The sequence below is a fragment of the Bos javanicus genome, chromosome 25 (assembly GCF_032452875.1).
Source record: "Bos javanicus breed banteng chromosome 25, ARS-OSU_banteng_1.0, whole genome shotgun sequence".
NCBI lineage: Eukaryota > Metazoa > Chordata > Mammalia > Artiodactyla > Bovidae > Bos > Bos javanicus.
In genome coordinates, this window is record NC_083892.1 from 38,837,186 (window position 1) to 38,854,923 (window position 17,738).

Genomic DNA, 17,738 nt, shown 5'->3' on the forward strand with positions numbered 1-17,738 from the left:
AGAGTCAAACTCCAGCAGAGTTAAAAGCAAAACCAACCAACAGGAGACAACTGGTACCCAGATGTGCCCAAGCCTGGCTCATCTGACAGCCACGCCCCCAAGGAGGGCTCAGGGTCCTGACCTTGCCCCCAGAGGGCAGAAGCAGCCAGTGTGGGAGCTTAAAGCATCTGGGCTTGAACTGTCTCTGGTCCGCTGAGAGCAAGACGTGCCTGTGGTAAGAAGGGCTGGGAAGCACACATTTATTTCTATAAAAATAAAGGCCCTCGGGAATTGCCTATGGCCCAGAGGTTAGGGCTTGGCACTCTCACTGCCGTGGCCTGAGTTCAGTCCCTGGTTGGGGAAGTAAGATTCTACCAGCTGCATGTGTGACCAAAAAAAAAAAAAAAAGGCCCTCATTTCCCTAATACAGAGAGCGCCTATGAATCCGCATGAAAAAATAACAGAACAATGAAAACCCCAGTGGCCTTTAAAATACCTGAAAAGATGGGAAAGAAAGTGAAGTCGCTCAGTCGTGCCCAACTCTTTGTGACCGTATGGATAGTATCCTGCACCAAGCTTCTCTGTCCATGGGATTTTCAAGGCAAGAGTACTGGAGTGGGTTGCCATTTCCTTCTCCAGGGGATCTTCCCAACCCAGGGATCGAACCCAGGTCTCTCACATCGTAGACAGACGCTTTACCGTCTGAGCCACCAGGGAGGTCTGAAAACATGGGAACTCCCTGGCAATCCAGTGGTTATGACTCTGCACTTTCACTAAGATCCTGCAAGCTGTTCAGCATGGCCAAATAAATAATAATAATAATAAGTAATGTTCACTTGGAAAATCTAATTAGTGTAGGTTAACAACAAAAAAATAATTCAAGTCCCAATATTAATATTTTGGAGTATAACTTCCTATCCTTTCTTTTTGGAGTATTATGTGTATGTGTGAGAAAATAAAGATGGAGTTATACCCTACAAACAACTTTACCCAATGTTCTTTTTTTGGCCAGGAAGCATTCAGGATCTTAGTTTCCTGACCAAGGATCGAACCCATGCCCCTGGAGTGGAAGTATGGAGTCTTAACCACTGGGCCGCCAGGGAAGCCCATGACCAGTGTTCTCTTTGATTGCTTATGTGGTGCACAGGTTTCTGCCTCACCTAAGCTGCTATGCTGTGATTTGTGACAGCTTTAATGACTGACGCACGCTGCTGACCGATCCCCAATGGTTGGACATCTAGCTTGTCTCCAGCTTTGTGCTTTTGTAAATGGTGCTGCAGTGAGCAGCCTTATAAACTTAGTATTGTGCATAACTTTCTCTTCAGGACAGAAAAGCAATCTTAGAAATAAAATAAAAGATGTTTAGAATTTGAGGTGTCAGCACACACTGCTTTGTTCACCCCCATCTCCCTGGTCATAGGGCTTCCTATCACGTGGCTCCCTGGCCCCTCTGGCCTCAGGGGCCAGGGCTCCTCTGGCCCCTCCCTGGATGGTGAGACCCCTTCGCCCGCCACTAGAGGACCCTGCTCACCCTCCCTGTCTGAGCACTCAGGCTGGGCACACGGGGAGGGGCAGGGGCTGTTTGCCACGAGTCAGGCTCTGGGAAGCCTCGTGTCTGTAAAAACAAAATCTGAGGCTAGGGATCTTTGTTCCTAACATGTGTTTAAACTTCTAAACGTTAAAACCAACCAACCAAGCCCTGGACACAGCAGTGCCGTCGCCTCATGCACACTGGCCTGTGGTTTTACGTGGATATGGGTCGTGCTGGGCCGGGAGGTCATGCCCGAGGGTCAGTGACACACCCGGGGGTGGGAGAGAAAAGAAGTGGTCTAGAGTCCTAACACGCCGCCGTGCTCGCCCACCTGCACCCCCTGCAGGTCAAGGCTGCTGCAGGGCCCTCTGTGCAGCTTGTAGTCTGAGCTCTTGGGGGTCGCACCTCCCCAGGCCCAGCGCACAGTAGGTTCTGTGTGGGGTTTGGGGGCCTGGGCCGTGGACCCTGGGATGGCTCTGAGCCAAGTGCTGCCATCCCCCTGGAGATGAGGGAAGCCGGCTCAGACGAGGCCCCTGGGCCCAGGGTGGGGGGAGGCAGCCGGGCACCCCAGCCTTGCCCACTGCCCCCAGCCCGCCGCCCCCTGCGAAGGCCCCTGAGGCCCTGGAGCGTTTGTTCTCAGGTTGCAAAGCTTTTTTCTTTTCCCTCTGTCCCTGGCCCGTGATTTTTTTTTTCCTTTCTTTTTGGAAGCAGCACTGTGCAGAGATAATGGTGCTTCTGGGAAACGAGGCTGAGAGTCTTGTTTGTTCAAAGAAAATATTTTTCTTCCACACACAAGTGCTGTGTTTACGCCGTAAATCGCCCTCCTCCACCACTGTCCTCCTGCCCCTCTTTCTTCTGGCTTCTGTCCCTCCTCAAGTTGGGCCCAGGCAGGGGCTGGTGGGGTCTTTAAGCCCTCCTTCCTGGAAGCGGAGTCCTGAGCACGCTCGCCCCCACCCCGCTGTAGAGGGGTTAGGGGCCCGGGGATGCTCTGGTTGAAGGGGGGCTGTCACGGGTCCTAGAGGGCCCCCCCAACTGGTCACAGCCGGGTCCCCCACCTGGTCGGGGGCTCCCTAGCCACAAGCCTGCCCATGAGAGGCTTTGCGTACATATCTGAGATGCTCCAGGCCTGACCGCCCATGGGCAGAGCCCTTGGGGTTGGGGAGGACCCTCAGCCTCCGTCCTCGGCCTGGGCTCTGGGGTCGCTGAGGCTGGGGTGACCTGGTGGCAGATCCCGGGGGTGCCACGGCCCCGTCCCTGGCCCCAGAGCAGCTGTCTCTCCTCCCCCCAGAGCTCTTGGGACTCTTCCAGCTCCCAGCCCAGGCCTGCCCGGCCAACGGGGCACAGTTTCCAATTCTCCTGACCCACCAAAGCCACAGAAGGCCGTGTGCAGCCCTGCCCCCCCGGCCCACCCTCACACACACACACACACACACACACACAGGTCCCGCCTGCCCTGAGGCACCTGCAGAGCCTGGGGTCCCTCTGGCCGTGGCCTCCGTGTCCTCCTGAGCGCCCCCAGGCCAGGCTCCGCGTCACCTGCCCACACTTGTCCCCCTGTTCACCTGCTGAGGCACGTCCACCTAGCTTCCAGGATTTGGCCGTTACGAATAAAGCTACTCTGAACAGTCATGTGCAGGATCTCCTGTGGATGTCAGCTCTCATTTCTCTTGGGTAAATAAATTCCTTGGAGGAGAATGTTGTATCGTGGTAGGTGCCTGTTTAACTTTGTAAGGAAACTGCTGAACTGTTGCCCAAAGGGATGGCGATATTTGCACTCCTCCCAGCTGGCTGCGATGCCATCCAACCATCTCATCCTCAGGATGGCATCTCCCACTCCATGGACATGAGTCTGAGCAAACTCTGGGAGATAGTGAAGGACAGGGGAGCCTGGTGTGCTGCAGTCCGTGGGATCGCGAAGAGTTGGACACAACTGAGCGACTGAACAACAGCAGCAGCTGACTGTGAGGGCTCCTGCTGGCTCACGTCCGTGCCAGCCCTCGGTGCGGTGACTCTCGCCTTTCAGCGGTGCGAGGGCATGCGTGTCCCCACATGGCTTCCATGTGCATCTCCCTAGTGACTAATGATGTTGAACATCTTTTCATGCGCTTATCTGACATGAGTGTGTCTTTGGTGAAGTATCTGTTCAAATATTTTGCCCGTTTTTTCCCAGTTGGGTTATTTGTCTTACTATTGTGTAAAAGTTGTTGTTTCCTAACAGCTGAACAAATAATTTGTCAGATATATCTTTTCTCCCAGGCCGTAACTTGGCTTTTTGGCTTTTTAACATGATGTTTTTCAAAGAGCAAACTTTAAAAATTTCTTTTGATGAAGTCCAATTTACGGATTTTTTTCTTTTATATCGACTTTTTGTGTTGTTTTTTTCAGAACTTCTTCCCAAACCCAAGGCCACTAAGAATTTTCTCTTATGTTTTCTTCAAGAAGTTGTGTAGCTTTAGTGCTTACTTTTAGTCCTGTGATCCATTCTTTTTATTAAACACATTCACATCCTTGTGCAACCATGACCACCCTCGTCTCCAGAACATTTTCATCCTTCCAAACTGCTCTCTGAACCCGTTAAACACCAACTCCCCCGTGCCTCCTCCCCCAGCTCCTGACAGCCACTGTTCTACTTTCTGTCTCAATGAATGTGATGCTCTAAGGACCGGACTTAAGTAGAATCATACAGTGTTATTTTGTGATGGGTTTAATCCACTCAGCCTAATAATGTCCTCAAGATTCATCCATGCTGTAGTGGGCATCAGAATTTCCTTCCTTTTTAAAAGGCTGAACAAAGCATTCTACTGCACGGGCGGACCGCATTTGTTAAACTGTCGAGGGACACCTGGATTGTGCCCACCTTTTGGCTCTTGTGAATAACATTGCGATAAACAAATATCTCTTCAGGGACCTGCTTTCAGTGCTTGTGAGTGTAGATCCAGTAGAACCGCTGGATTGTGTGGTGGTGATTCTACATTTAATTTTTGAGAACCTCCACGCTGGGTTCCCCCTCGGCTGCACTCTCCATTTTAGACTCCCACCAACAGCGCACAAGAATCCCAGTTTCTCCGCATCCTTGCCGACACTTGCTGTCTGTTTTTGTCTGTGTTAGTGGCTATCCTAGTGGGTGTGAAGCAGTTATCTGTTTGTGTTCTTTTTTTTTTTTTTTAATTTATTAAGTGAAAGTTGCTCAGTCGTGTCTAACTCTTTGCGGCCTCATGGACTATACATTCATGGAATTCTCCAGGCCAGAATACTGGAGTGGGTAGCCTTTCCCTTCTCTAGGGGATCTTCCCAACCCAGGGACCGAACCCAGGTCTCCCACATTGCGGGCGGATTCTTTACCAGCTGAGCCACAGGGAAGCCCAGTTTGTGGTCTTGGTTTGCATTTCTGTGATGCTTGGTGATGTCCAGCATCTTTTCATTTCCTTACCGGCCATTTGTCTGTCTCCTTTGGGAAAATGTCTATCCAAGCTTGTTACCCATTAAAAAAATTTTTTTTTTAAATTTTTATCTTTTCCTTTGCCCAGTTTTGAATCCAGTTTGTGCATGTTGTTGAGTTGATGATCTTTTCCTAATCTTACTCTAGACCATCCTCAGCTGTCCAGCCCCAGGAAATCGTCACCACCCCACTGAACACCCCTCCCTCCTTCCTCCTGAGGTTGCTGGCTCCCCAAACCTCAACTCCTGCTGCCATCTGCACCCACAGGAGTCACCTTCTCCCTGCTCCATGCAGGCATGGTAGACTTCATCTTCTGCACCTATGGAGGCCAGGTGGGGTTTAACTGGACAATGTACAGTCAGCCAGTGAGGGGGTATTTCTGTCTTCATTTTTTTTTTTTCATCTAGAGTGTATTTAATGTCAACTAGGTGTAAGATACAGTGAAAGCTATGGTTTTTCCAGTAGTCATGTATAGAGATGAGAGTTGGACCATAAAGAAGGCTGAGTGCTAAAGAACTGATGCTTTTGAACTGTGGTGTTGGACAAGACTCTGGAGAGTCCCTTGGACTGCAAGGAGATCAAACCAGTCCATCCTAAAGGACATCAGTCCTGAATATTCATTGGAAGGACGGATGCTGAAGCTGAAGCTCCAATACTTTGGCCACCTGATGCGAGGGCCTGACTCATTGGGAAAGACCCTGGTGCTGGGAAAGATTGAGGGCAGGAGGAGAAGGGGATGACAGAGGATGAGATGGTTGGATGGCATCACCCACTTGATGGACGTGGGTTTGAGCAAACTCTGGGAGATGGTGAAGGACAGGGAGGCCTGGCATGCTGCAGTCCAGGTGGTTGCAGAGTCGGACACGACTGGGCGACTGAACAACAGCCAGGTGTTAGACGTTGAGCCGGGATTTCAGTTGTGTACTCGAGTTTATGTTCCAGAAGGAACAAAAGGAGGCTGTGTTGGGTGGCCCCCAAGATGGCCCCCGGCGATCCCAGCCTCCTGGTATTTCCTCCCATGAGGTCCCCTCCTGTACTGGGTGGGCCTGACCTAAGTAACAGGATATTGCAGAAATGGTGGAGGCTAAGTCAGAAGGACGGGGAGGCCTGGCGTCCATGGGGTGTCAAAGAGTCAGACACGACTGAGCCACTGAACTGAACTGAAGTCAGAAAAGACATTATAGCTCATTTCCCTCCCTTGGATCACTTGCCCCGGGGGAAGCCAAGTGCCGTGTTGGCAGGTTGCTCAAGAAGCCTTGTAGAGCAGTCCACGTGGTAAAGAACTGAGGCCTCCTGCCTGCGGCCACGAGAGTTACCCACCTGGGGTGTGGAGCCTCCAGGCCGGCCAAGCCTTCTGATGACTGCAGTCCCAGCCAGCAGCTTGACTGCAACCTGAGGGGAGACCCTGGGTCAAGAACCACACAGCTGAGTTGCTCCTGGATGCCTTCTGCACCGGAACCCCTGTGAGGTAACAAATGCTTATTGTTTATTTTTCTTTGTTTCTGTTTTTTAAAAAATATTTATTTACTTATTTGGCTGCACCAGGTCTTAGTTGCAGGATGCAGAATCTTCAGTTGCAGCAGGTGGGATCTAGTTCCCTGACCAGGGATTGAACCCACGTCCCCTGCATTGGGAGTGAGGAGTCTTAGCCACTGAGCCACAAGGGAGGTCTCTGCTTATTATTTTAAACTGTTAAGTTTCAGGGTAATTTATTGTCCAGAAACGAATAATGCCTGCAGGTCTTCCCTGGTGGTACAGTGGATAGAAATCCACCTGCCAATGCAGGGGACCCGGGTTCAGTCCCAGGTCCAGGAAGATTCTACGGCAGCTAAGCCTGTGTACCACACCACTGAAGCCTTCATGCCCTAGAGTCTGCACGCTGCCACGGAAGGCAGCCCCCGCTGGCCCCAGCTACAGAAAAGCCCGTGTGTAGCAAGAAGACCCAGCGTAACCAAAAATAAGTAAATGAAAATTGAAACCAAAACAAAACAAATAATGCCTTCAGATGTCTATATAAAGAACTCTTCCAAGGTAGGGAGTGATAAAGTTCACCAGACAGGGACAGATAAACCCTTATAGGATTTGAGTGGTGGGAGGAGTGTTTTCCATATGCAGGAATCAGTAGAGGCCTTCATGGAGGAGGTGCGAATGGCAACTACTACTCAAAGCTATGGACTGAAGTGTCACTTGGAGGAGAGGGCAGGTGAAAGGGGAGAGAAGGGAGGAGACAGGTGCCCAGTTGACAGAGGTCACCCCGTGTATCCTCAGCTCTTGACCTTTTTGTTTTAGGGGTTTTCCTATGGTTGTGTGCGTGTGCTCACGCTCAGTCATGTCCAACTTTTTGCAACCCACTGGGCTGTAGCCCACCAGGCTCCTCTGTCCCTCTGCTTGGGATTTCCCAAGCAAGAATACTGGAGTGGGGTGCCGTTTCTTTTTCCAGGGAATCTTCCCGACCCAGGGATCCAACCTCCATCTCTTGTGTCTCCTGCATTGGCAGGCAAATTCTTTGCCACTAAGGCAGCAGGGAAGCCCCGTTCTTATGGTTATATTAAGTTTAAGTAGCTTATGTGTATGATCATAGTAGCTTATATTTATGAGTTACTCACTACGTATCAAGTGGTCTTGCAGGCCTTCTCCATCCATTCATTCGGAGAAGGCGATGGCAGCCCACTCCAGTACTCTTGCCTGGAAAATCCCATGGATGGAGGAGCCTGCTGGGCTGCAGTCCATGGGGTCGCGAAGAGTCGGACACGACTGAGCGACTTCACTTTCACTTTTCACTTTCACGCATTGGAGAAGGAAATGGCAACCCACTCCAGTGTTCTTGCCTGGAGAATCCCAGGGACGGGGAAGCCTGGTGGGCCACTGTCTATGGGGTCTCGAAGAGTCGGACACGACTGAAGCGACTTAGCAGCAGCAGCAGCATTCATTCATTTAACTCTCACAGCCTGTGAAGCGGATGACATGGTCTTCCCCATATTTAACCAGCTGGCCACCAGCTTTCACAGTAGCGTAGTCCATGGGGCCTGCAACTATAGGCCCCCACGTGATACTGAGTGCCCTGCAGGTTGGCTTTTGTATTTTGTCTCCCGACTTTTGGGATCAGCTGTACATTTGATTGGGCGACTTCTATGCCCTGGTGCCAGTTATTCAGTGGACCAGACCTGGGCCAATGTAGAGCCCAGTTGCCCGTCTCTGCAGATCTGTCTCCAGAATGTTCATCAGTAGCCCCAGTAGAATCCTGCTCCTGGTCTGAGATTCCAAGGCAGACAGGCATTTGCTAGTGAATGCCCTCTAAGCACCCTCCGCCACCCCTGGGAGCAGTCCGTGTTGGCATTTCTGCTCTGCTTAGGTCCAAGGACTTCGCTGGTGGTCCAGTGGCTAAGACTCTGTGTGTTCAACGCAGGGGGCCTGAGCTCCATCCCTGGCCAGGGAACTAGATCCCACATGTGGCAACTAAAGATCCCACATGCCACGACTAAGACCCAGCAGAACCAAATAGATAAAAATAAAGAAATAAATAAGTGTTTAAAAAAAAAAGAACTTAAATATTTTCCCAGGTAGCTCAGTGTAAAGAATCCACCTGTCTTGCAGGAGACACAGGTTCAATCCCCGGGTTGGGAAGATCCTCTGGAGGAGGAAATGGCAACACATTCCGGTATTCTTGCCTGGAAAATCCCATGGACAGGGGAGCCTGGTGGGCTACAGTCTATGGGCTCACAGAGTCAGACATGACTTAGCAACTATGCAACAAAATTATTTTTGCACAGGTGGGTTCCCCTCTTCGGCTCCCCTCCCCTCTTGACCTCCAGCTGCTTAGGGGTGCAACCTCTCCAGAATGAGAAAGGCCTGGAGGAGCCCACGGGCCTGTTCATGCCCAGCTGTGTCCTCGGGGGGGCCGCGCAGACGCCCCAGAAACGCCAAGCACTTGTCCCCATAGGCTCGCTGCTGTGTCGCCTGGCAACCGTGGCTGCTCCTTATCAGCCCCCAGACGCACTCCAGCCAAATCCTGAAACGGTCCCACCTGTTTTTCAGTTTGTGGTTTAGAGTTTTTTTAATTTTATTTTAGGAAGTGAAATGAACAACACTCGTTCTGGAAGGGGAAGATAAGGCTCGGATCCGCCAGCGTGGTGTCTGCTGGAAAGAAATCTCTTTTAACTCATGGGCAAGTTTCCAGCGTGGCTCGGGTGGTGCGGAAGCTGGCGGCACCATCGCTGCGAATTGGCCGGCGGGTGGTGGGCATGGGCCAGCCAGGCTGGGGTGGCATTCCACTGGGCCAGGGCTTGGAGGTCTGATGAGCAAGGGGCTGGACCCCATCCCCAGGCCGGCCACCTGCTCCTCCCCTCCACCCGCTCCGGGCCACTTGGGGCATTTGTGGGGCATCGCAGGCCTTTGCTATCCAAGGGTTAATTTTTCCAGACCTTCTGTTGCTTTTTACAATAGAGCTTGAGCCTCCCTGACACTGAAAAGGCTTTTATTGCCTTTATTGCCATATGGAAACTGTTTTGCTGTCTGGCTTCTGAGGTGGTCTCATTGCTATGCTGAGTCTCTGGGGGAACTCACTCCCACCCTCTGTGTCAGGGTGCATTTGAGAGCAAATAGTAGAAAAACCAAGCTCAAAAGGGCTTCACAATAAAGGGAATTTATGTAATAAAGAACTGGCATGGTAGACTTCAGGTCAGGATTGATCCAGCGGCTCAGTTGGTATCTCGTAAGGACTCAGTTTGGGATAGCTACTGGCAAACTGGGCTGTGGGAGTCCCTCTTTATTCCTACTCCTGAAGCAAGCCTGTGGGCAGGCGGGTGAGAACTCCCTGGTTTGCTCAGACCGGTCAGGGCCCGCCCAAACCATGGGGCTCCCACAGAATGGGGGTGGGACAGGTCGAATTTCAGGACCGCAAAGTGTTCCCTAAATCCTTTTCTGATACACAAGCATCATGACTGTTGTGGATCTGACTTGAGTAGAGCTGACCCGGGCTGTTCTCTGACTGCCAACCTGTGAGTCTTTGTGTTCTCAGCGCGGACAACCCTGCTCTGAGCCTCACGCCCCACCCCCTGAGCCCCCCTCCACCACGCCTGCCTCCTGTCAGGTCTCCCAATACCTGACCTCACACCCCACCCCCTGTGCCCCCCTCCACCACGCCTGCCCCCTTTCAGGTCTCCCAATACCTGACCTCACACCCCACCCCCTGGGCCCCCTCCACCACGCCTGCCCCCTTTCAGGTCTCCCAATACCTGACCTCATGCCCCACCCCCTGGGCCCCCTCCACCACGCCTGCCTCCTGTCAGGTCTCCCAATATCTGACCCACACACGGCCTCGGCACAGGCTGCTCCCTCTGCCTGGAGGGCCAGAGACAGAGAGAGACAGACCAAGAGGCAGAGAGAAGTCAGGTCAACAGGTCGACAGGAGCCGGGCGAAGAGGACAGAGGCCCACAGCGAGAGAGAAAGTGAGAAGGAGAGCCTGGGAGGCTGGGTTGTGCCGCTGACCGGAGTGGAGTGGCTCCGGCCTGATGTGTGGGCCCGTCTTCATGGCCGTGGCTGTGGCCAGACTTGGCTGGGTTCGCCTGACCTTCGGCTGCTTCTCTGGGCGGGGACGACGGAGAGGGGGCCCTGGCTATGCTCAGGGACGCCATTTGAACGATGACTGGGGTGGGTCCAGTTCCAGCCCCTCCTCCCGCTCTGCCGTGGGACCAGCCTCCTCTTTGGGGCCCACTGAAGTTGGAGGCTTCCAGGGCCTTTCTGAGCACTGGTGTGGAGGCCACCAGCAGGCGGCCGGGGCAGGTGCTGGCCAGACCCCAAGGGTGGCTGGGCATCCCCACCGCCGAGGGGTCCCGAGGTTTGGTGGCCATCGGAGGAAGGGTGGTCCTCCCTCCACCTCCAGGGTCTCTCCAGGATCACTGAGTCATCAGTTTCAGATGGGCCCCACCTGACAAATGCAGATGGCGGACCAGCCCGAGACCCCGGGGACCTTGGGGTGGGACCGGGGCTCCGGCTTCATGGCGCTGCCCCTTCCTCCCTGCTCCTCTGGCCCACAGCTCCATCTCAAGGGAGAAGGCAGCCCAACGTCCATCAGCAGACCCTGCCTCTCTGAGGAGCCACCTCAGGGGTCTCCAGAACAGCCCCGTAGGCTCCTCCTGTCTGTGTATTGAGGTCCAGTGCAAGGACTGGGGACAGTGGGCTCTCGTCAATGTGGTGGCCGTGCAGGGCGCGCCAGGTCAGGCTGATGGCAGGGTGGGCTGAGTCTCCCTGTAATCCCACAGGGCTGGGTCAGCAGGCCCAGGGAGACTCCCGGAGCAGGGGGAGGGGCCAGGGAAGGTGGGAGTGGGCCTGGGAGAAGGAAGGGGTGAGAGGGTGCCATGCCATCCAGGGTGCGGCTCGGACATGGCAGGGGCCCCACAGTCACGACAGTGCCAGGGGGCACCTGGCAGGGGGTGGGACAGCCCCAGACAATGCATGACCCAGGGAGGTCACAGCTGGTGGAATGTTCTGGAAGGCTTAGCTGATGAGCCAGAGGAAGCTGGGAAAGCCGTCTGGAGCGTGGCGTGCGTGGCCGTGACAAGGCGCATGTGGCTGCAGGGCCACAGAGGAGCTGGGGGCCCGCCCTGGGCAGTAACCGCCGCCCAGGCGAGGGTGTCAACGAGCAGATGGAGTGAGGTGGGCACGGGCCACGACTACCGTGGAGGGGAGCCCCAGGGGAGCATGGGGAGGCGGAGGCCACCTTCTGACGGGGTCCAAGTTGGGTGGCAGGGGTCACTGTGCCTGAGAGGCAGCCCCGGAAGCGGGGGGAGATGGTGATTCAGCTGGGGGACCCGGTTAGGAGTCAGGGTGCAGACCCCCTGAGCGGTAGGAGGGGGAGGTGGGGGGCAGGGAGCCAGGCGTGGGGGTTGGTGGGGGCGGCGGCCGGCATTTAACGGGACGAATGGGGGCTCCCTGGAAGAGGCAGGCCCTGCTGGCAGCCCTCCTCTTGGGCCTCCGTGCCCTGCCATCCGGCCTGGGCAACCCCGCCCCATTGGCCCCGTGCCGGGGCCTGGGAAGCAAGGTTGGGGTTGCTATGGTGATGGGATAAGTGGCCAGCAGGGGTCAGCAGAGCCTGTAGAACTGGGAGGAGCAGGTGTGGCAGGGTAGGGGGCACCCACAGCCTCTCCCAAGGGCCTCCTCCAACTGTCCCAGGAGAGACCCCTTCAATCCCGCCAGGCCCGGGGGGGGCCCTCAGAGTCACCTCTGCGGGAGCCTGGCACAGCTGTCCCGCCATCGCCGTGGAGGGGGCAGGGTGCTCTGCTGGGAACAGCAGGATGCTGGGGGTGGGGCCCCGGCACCCCCGGGAGATGGGGCTGGGAGAGGCATCTCCCCGAAGCAGGCTGCTGAGAACCCAGGTTCCTTCAGGGCTCCTGGGCAGAGCATCCAGCTCCGGTTTGCCCACCTGGAAGGCGGTGCCAAGGAGGGTGGTCAAGGGTTTGCCCGGAGTGGGGCCTGGAGAGGGGCTGCCGTCACTGCCTCTCAAGGCCTGGAGGCCCCTCTGGGTCAGAAGCCACTCTGCCCCAGGAAGCACACCCGCGGGCAGCTACATGGGTTCGGTCGGCGGGTCACTGCCGAGGCCCCCTGCTGTACGGCAGCGCCAGCCACTGAGGCCTGAGGGCCGCCTGGCTTTGCTGCCCTTGCTGTGCCCTCACTGAGCCTCGGGTGGGTCTCCGGCCCAGGGGCTCCGTGGGAGGGGCCCCGGAAACCCCTTCCTGCCAGCCCGGCCACAGGACTAAGGCTGCGTGACCGATGCACAGGGAAACAGAGACGGGGCCTCTGGTGTGGGGTGGGGGAGCCGCCCTGCAGCTTTTCCCGCTGAAACTGGATGAATCCTGGGGTCTCCCCACTGTGCTCTCCTCTCGCCTCGCCCCCAGCACCCCCAGGAATGCTGCCAAGGCCGGGAAGTGCCCTCTGCTCTTTTCCTAAACCACGTCTCCGCTGCCTGCCTCCATTCGCTGATTTTATACAGAAACAAATCAAAGAGGCTGAGGAGGGAGGTGGATGGGTGGGGTGGCTCCCCCGAGTCCCTGCCCTCGTGGGGGGTGGCAGAGCAGGCCTGAGGGTCTCTGTGTTCCCTGGGGCCCACCTGGGACCCGTTTGGGGCAGGGAGGCCCAGCTTGGCCCGGTTTGGCCGTGGGGACCAACCTCTGGATCCCCGGCCAGAGTCCCAGGGCTCAGAGGACCATGTCTTCCCCTCCCCGGCCAGGCAGGGGGGCTGAGTGCCTGGGGTCTCAGGCTTCCTGCTGTCAGCGGCCTGGAGTGTCCCCTCCCCTGTCTCCCGGCCCGTGCCCCTCCAGGTCCCGCTTCCTCTGGAGTGTCCCCTCCCCTGTCTCCTGGCCCGTGCCCCTCCAGGTCCCGCTTCCTTCCCAGTGCAGTGTCCATCTCTCCAGGGTGCAGACCTTGTCTCTAAGACTAATTTTTTGGTTATAAAGGCGACCGCTTTCATTGTAGAAATGTTGGAAAACAGAAACGTCAGTTGATAATGAATCCGCCTGCAATGCAGGAGACTGCCTCCAGGAGACCCGGGTTTGATCCCTGGGTCAGGAAGATTCCCTGGAGAAGCAGACGGCAGCCTGCTCCAGTATCCTCATCTGGGAAATCCCATGGACAGAAGAGCCTGGCAGGCTAGAGTCCATGCATTGCAAGGGTCAGACGTGACTTAGCGACTAAACCAGCAGAGACGCGTATGCATAGCAAAGCGGACACCGCTGTGTCCTCCTCTGCCTCCGCAGCCTGTGCCTGGGTGAGGTGGAAGGGGGCCCAGGGGCTTCTGGAGGAAACGCTCCCCACTTTCCTGACCCTTTAGCTGCCTGAAGTCCCTGCAGAGCTGGGTGGGAGCAGCAGCGTTCCCTTCTCCCTGACCTCAGCGGGTGGAAACATTGAAGCCTGTACCGTTTGGAGGGAGGCCCCTCCCTGAAGCTCCAGATCATGGTGGGCGTGGGAGGCTGCAAGGGAGTGAAAAAGACTCAGAGGGCTCTCCTCTGTCTCCTGCCAGGGAGGGGGCTCTGGGGGAGGGGTCACCTACACTCCACCCAGCCCTGGAAGTGCTTGCAGGCCTGGCCCTGGGCAGAAAGGACTGGTCCAAACACCCCCCCACCTATCCGCCCATCCTTCCCCCACCCACCCCTCTGCCCGTCCCCCACCCATCCACCCATTCACCATCCATCCATCTTACTTCCTTCTTTCTTTCCTTCCACTCACCCATCCAAGGCTGACGGACATCTACTGTCTTAGGTCAACTTTCTGCAAGGGCTCCAGTGTGGGAGGGCTCTCAGGAGGCAGGACCGGGCAGGGGAAATGCCCAGCGAGCATGTGACCTGGGCTGGGGCCTTCTGTCCTCACTGGGGAGCTCTGGGTCATGAGTGGCCTCATGCTCGGAGGCTGAGGGTCAGCCTTTGAAACCCCCTATTCGTCCATGGTTGGCTGTAGGAGCTTCCCTGGGGCCGCGATGACAAAGGACCACAAAGCAGGCAACTTGGAACAACAGAAACTGGCCTCACAGCTCTGGAGCTACGAGTCTGAAATCAAGGAGGTGTGGGCGGGGACGCTCCCCTTTGCAACCTTTTTGGGAGCATCCTTCCGGCCTCTCCCAGCTTCTGTGTAGTGGTGGTGCTGGTTTAGTCGCTTCAGTCATGTCTGACTCTGCGACTGTAGCCCGCCAGGCTCCTCTGTCCATGGGATTCTCCGGACAAGAATACTGGAGTGGGCAACCATTCCCTTCTCCAGGGGATCTTCCCAACCCAGGGATCGAACCCAGGTCTTCAACATCTCAGGCGGGTTCTTTACCAACTAAGGGCTTCCCAGGTGGCGCTAGTGGTAAAGAACCCATCTGCCAATGCAGGAGATGTAAGAGACAGGGCTTGGATGGAGATGTGCTGGGTGATGTTGGGGGGTGGGTTACCTGGGTAGGATTGGGTGGTCTGGGGGGCGTCTCTCCAGGGTGGGCGCCAGGCAGGCTCCAGTCCTTCCCTCCCTGAGCTGTTTGCTCATCAGCAGAGTGTGGCCGTCAGCCTCTGGGATGTCCGGGGGGCAGTCCTAGGGATGGACAGGGGCTCCTTGCTGGCCGGGCAGCACAGGACTGGTGCTCTTGGTTTTTTTGGCTGCACTGGCTCTTTGTTGCAGCCCATGGGCTTCATTGCCCGGTGGTACGTGGCATCTTAGTTCCTTGACCAGGGGTTAAACCCACGTCCCCTACGTTGGAAGGCGGATCCTTAACTGCTGGACCACCAGGGACGTCTCAGGCTCATGCTCTTGAAAGGTGTTTTATTTTTGGAAACTGCCAGAGAAACGGGTCTCCCATGACTCATTCCCAGAGCACCTTTGGGTGGGGGAAGGAAGTTGGGGGGGGGGCCAGGGCAGCTCCTGGGGAAGCCCCTGCATGCCCCTCCCAGTCAGGCCCTGAGAGGGGAGGCCCTGGGTGAACCTACCACCTCTCTCCTCTGCCCCCTGTCCCACCCCCCTGATCTCAGAGCCCCCTGCGGGGGCAGGAACCCACTTTCAGAGGCCGCTGCCCCCATATTTATTAGAGGAAAATCAGAAAGGACAGATAATGCCAGTAAAAAAGGAAAAAAACCCTCAGCCGGCCACAAAGCATCCCTCCGCCCCGATGCACTGCAGCCCCAGCGTCTGCGTATGCTCTTCCAGACTCTTTTCTTGGGTGAGAAAAATGAAATTCGGTTCAAAAGACTGTTTATGGAAAACAGATTCTGTGCCCAGCGTTGGCTGAGCAGTGGGGAGCTCAGCCCAGGGGAACCCTGGGGCTGGGGCGGGAGGAGGCGCCGAGACCCCTGTCCCATTCGCTGCCCCCATGGGGTCAGCCTGGGGGCATGGGGCATGGGGCATGGGGGAGCCCTTGGGGTTTCCTGGGGCTGCGGTGACACATGACCACAAACCAGCTGGCTTAAAACCACAGACGTGTGTTCTCTCGCACTGTGCAGACCCAGGTGTCGGCCGGGCTGGGTCCTTCTAGACGCTCTAGGAAGAATCTGGTCCAGGCCTCGTCTCAGCTTCAGTGATGCCCAGCCTCCTTGGCCGGTGGAGGTACGACTAATCTCTGCCCCTGCCTGCACGCACCCTGTGTATGCGCGTGTGTCTCTGTCTCTTAAGTCTTTTTTAAGGACACTCATCATTGAATTCGGGCTTCCCAGGTGGCACAGTGGTAAAGAATCTGCCTGCTGAAGCAGGAGACTCAAGAGAGGAAGGTTCAATCCCTGGGCTAGGAAGATCCTCTGGACAAGGAAATGGCCACCCACTCCAGTGTTCTTGCCTGGAAAATCCCATGGACAGAGGGGCCTGGAGGGCTACAGTCCATGGGGTCACAAAGAGTTGGACACTTAATAAGCACACACGCACGATCGTTGAATTCAAGGCCAACCCTTATGGAGGACAATCTCATCTTAAGATCTTTATCTTAATTATATCTGCAAAGACCTTATTTCCAAATAAAGTCACATTCTGAGGTTCTAGGTGGACATATCCTTTGAGGGGACACCACTCGACACGTTGCCCGGCTTGGCTGAGGGTGGCAGGGGGGACCGAGTGGCCCAGGGTGAGAGGTGGCCTGGCTGTGAGACGCTCAGGGATAAGAGGCACGGTCTTGGCCGACTAGCTGGGTAGATCCCCTTGGCTGGGTTTGGGATTCGATCTGATCAGTGGTGGGCTTCAAGTGTAAAGGGCTGGGCTCCAGGTGGGAGGAGGGGCCCCTTGCCTTCCCAGCAGCCCCTCAAGGAGGGACATGTATTGTGGGTGCTTACCCACTGAGGTCCAGGGTGCCCCACCTATAGAGTAGGCAGCCGGTAGGGATGTCGGAGGTCAGAGATGGGGGAACGGGAGCCCCAGGCTCGGGCAGGCACACGTCCATTGTTCCTGTGGGCACTGCGGGAGATGCCTGGGAGTTTCGGGAGCCTCCCCTCGGGGCTAAAAACGGCCCCAGTTAAAGTGGGAAGCTGGCATCGCCTGGGGCCAGGAGCTGGCCTCTTCCTTGGCAATTTGGATGCTTTTAGAGCCCCAGAGGAGATTAGGTCTCTAGGGACAACTGATTCCGGGAGGAAAAGAACCAAATTAAAGTCGCACGCTGCCCTTTCCAGGCAGCCGGATTTCTGCAGGCACTAAACCTGCCCCCACATGTTAGCCCCGTGGGGAGCCAGACCGGAGGGTCAGTCTGTGCTCTGGGGCCTACTGGGGCAGAGGCAGGGTGGGGCTAGCACAGCCGGCTTCATCTCCAGGCCCTGGCGGCTGCCAACTTCAGGCCTGGCAGGGTGGGGGTGTCCAGGCCGCTGGCCGGAGGCGCCGATAAGGTTTTGTGTGGGGCATTATGGGATGCTGGTGGGGTGTGGGGGGGAGCGGTGTCACAGAGGCAGAGTGTCTGTCATGGATGGTGTCCGCACCCACCCAGACTCTCTAAGAGATCCTGCCATCTTTTTTTACATTTTAAAAAGTGGTGATAAGATATATGTAATGTAAAACTCGCCATCTGAGCCATCATCTAGCGTGCAGTCCGGGGGCAGCCATCACCCCCATCATCTCCAGGAATTTCACCTTCTTAAAGTGAAGCTCTGTCCCCAGGAAACCACAGCTCCCCACGCCCTCCCCCAAGCCCCAGGTCACCTCCAGCCCATTTTATGAGTTTGAGCTGAGATCCCTGTGACGCCTGCGGTTTTCTCAGAGGCCTGCCCCAGGTTGGCTTCCCTGGTGGCTCAGAGGGTAAAGCATCTGCCTACAATGCGGGAGACCCAGGTTCGATCCCTGGGTCGGGAATATCCCCTGGAGAA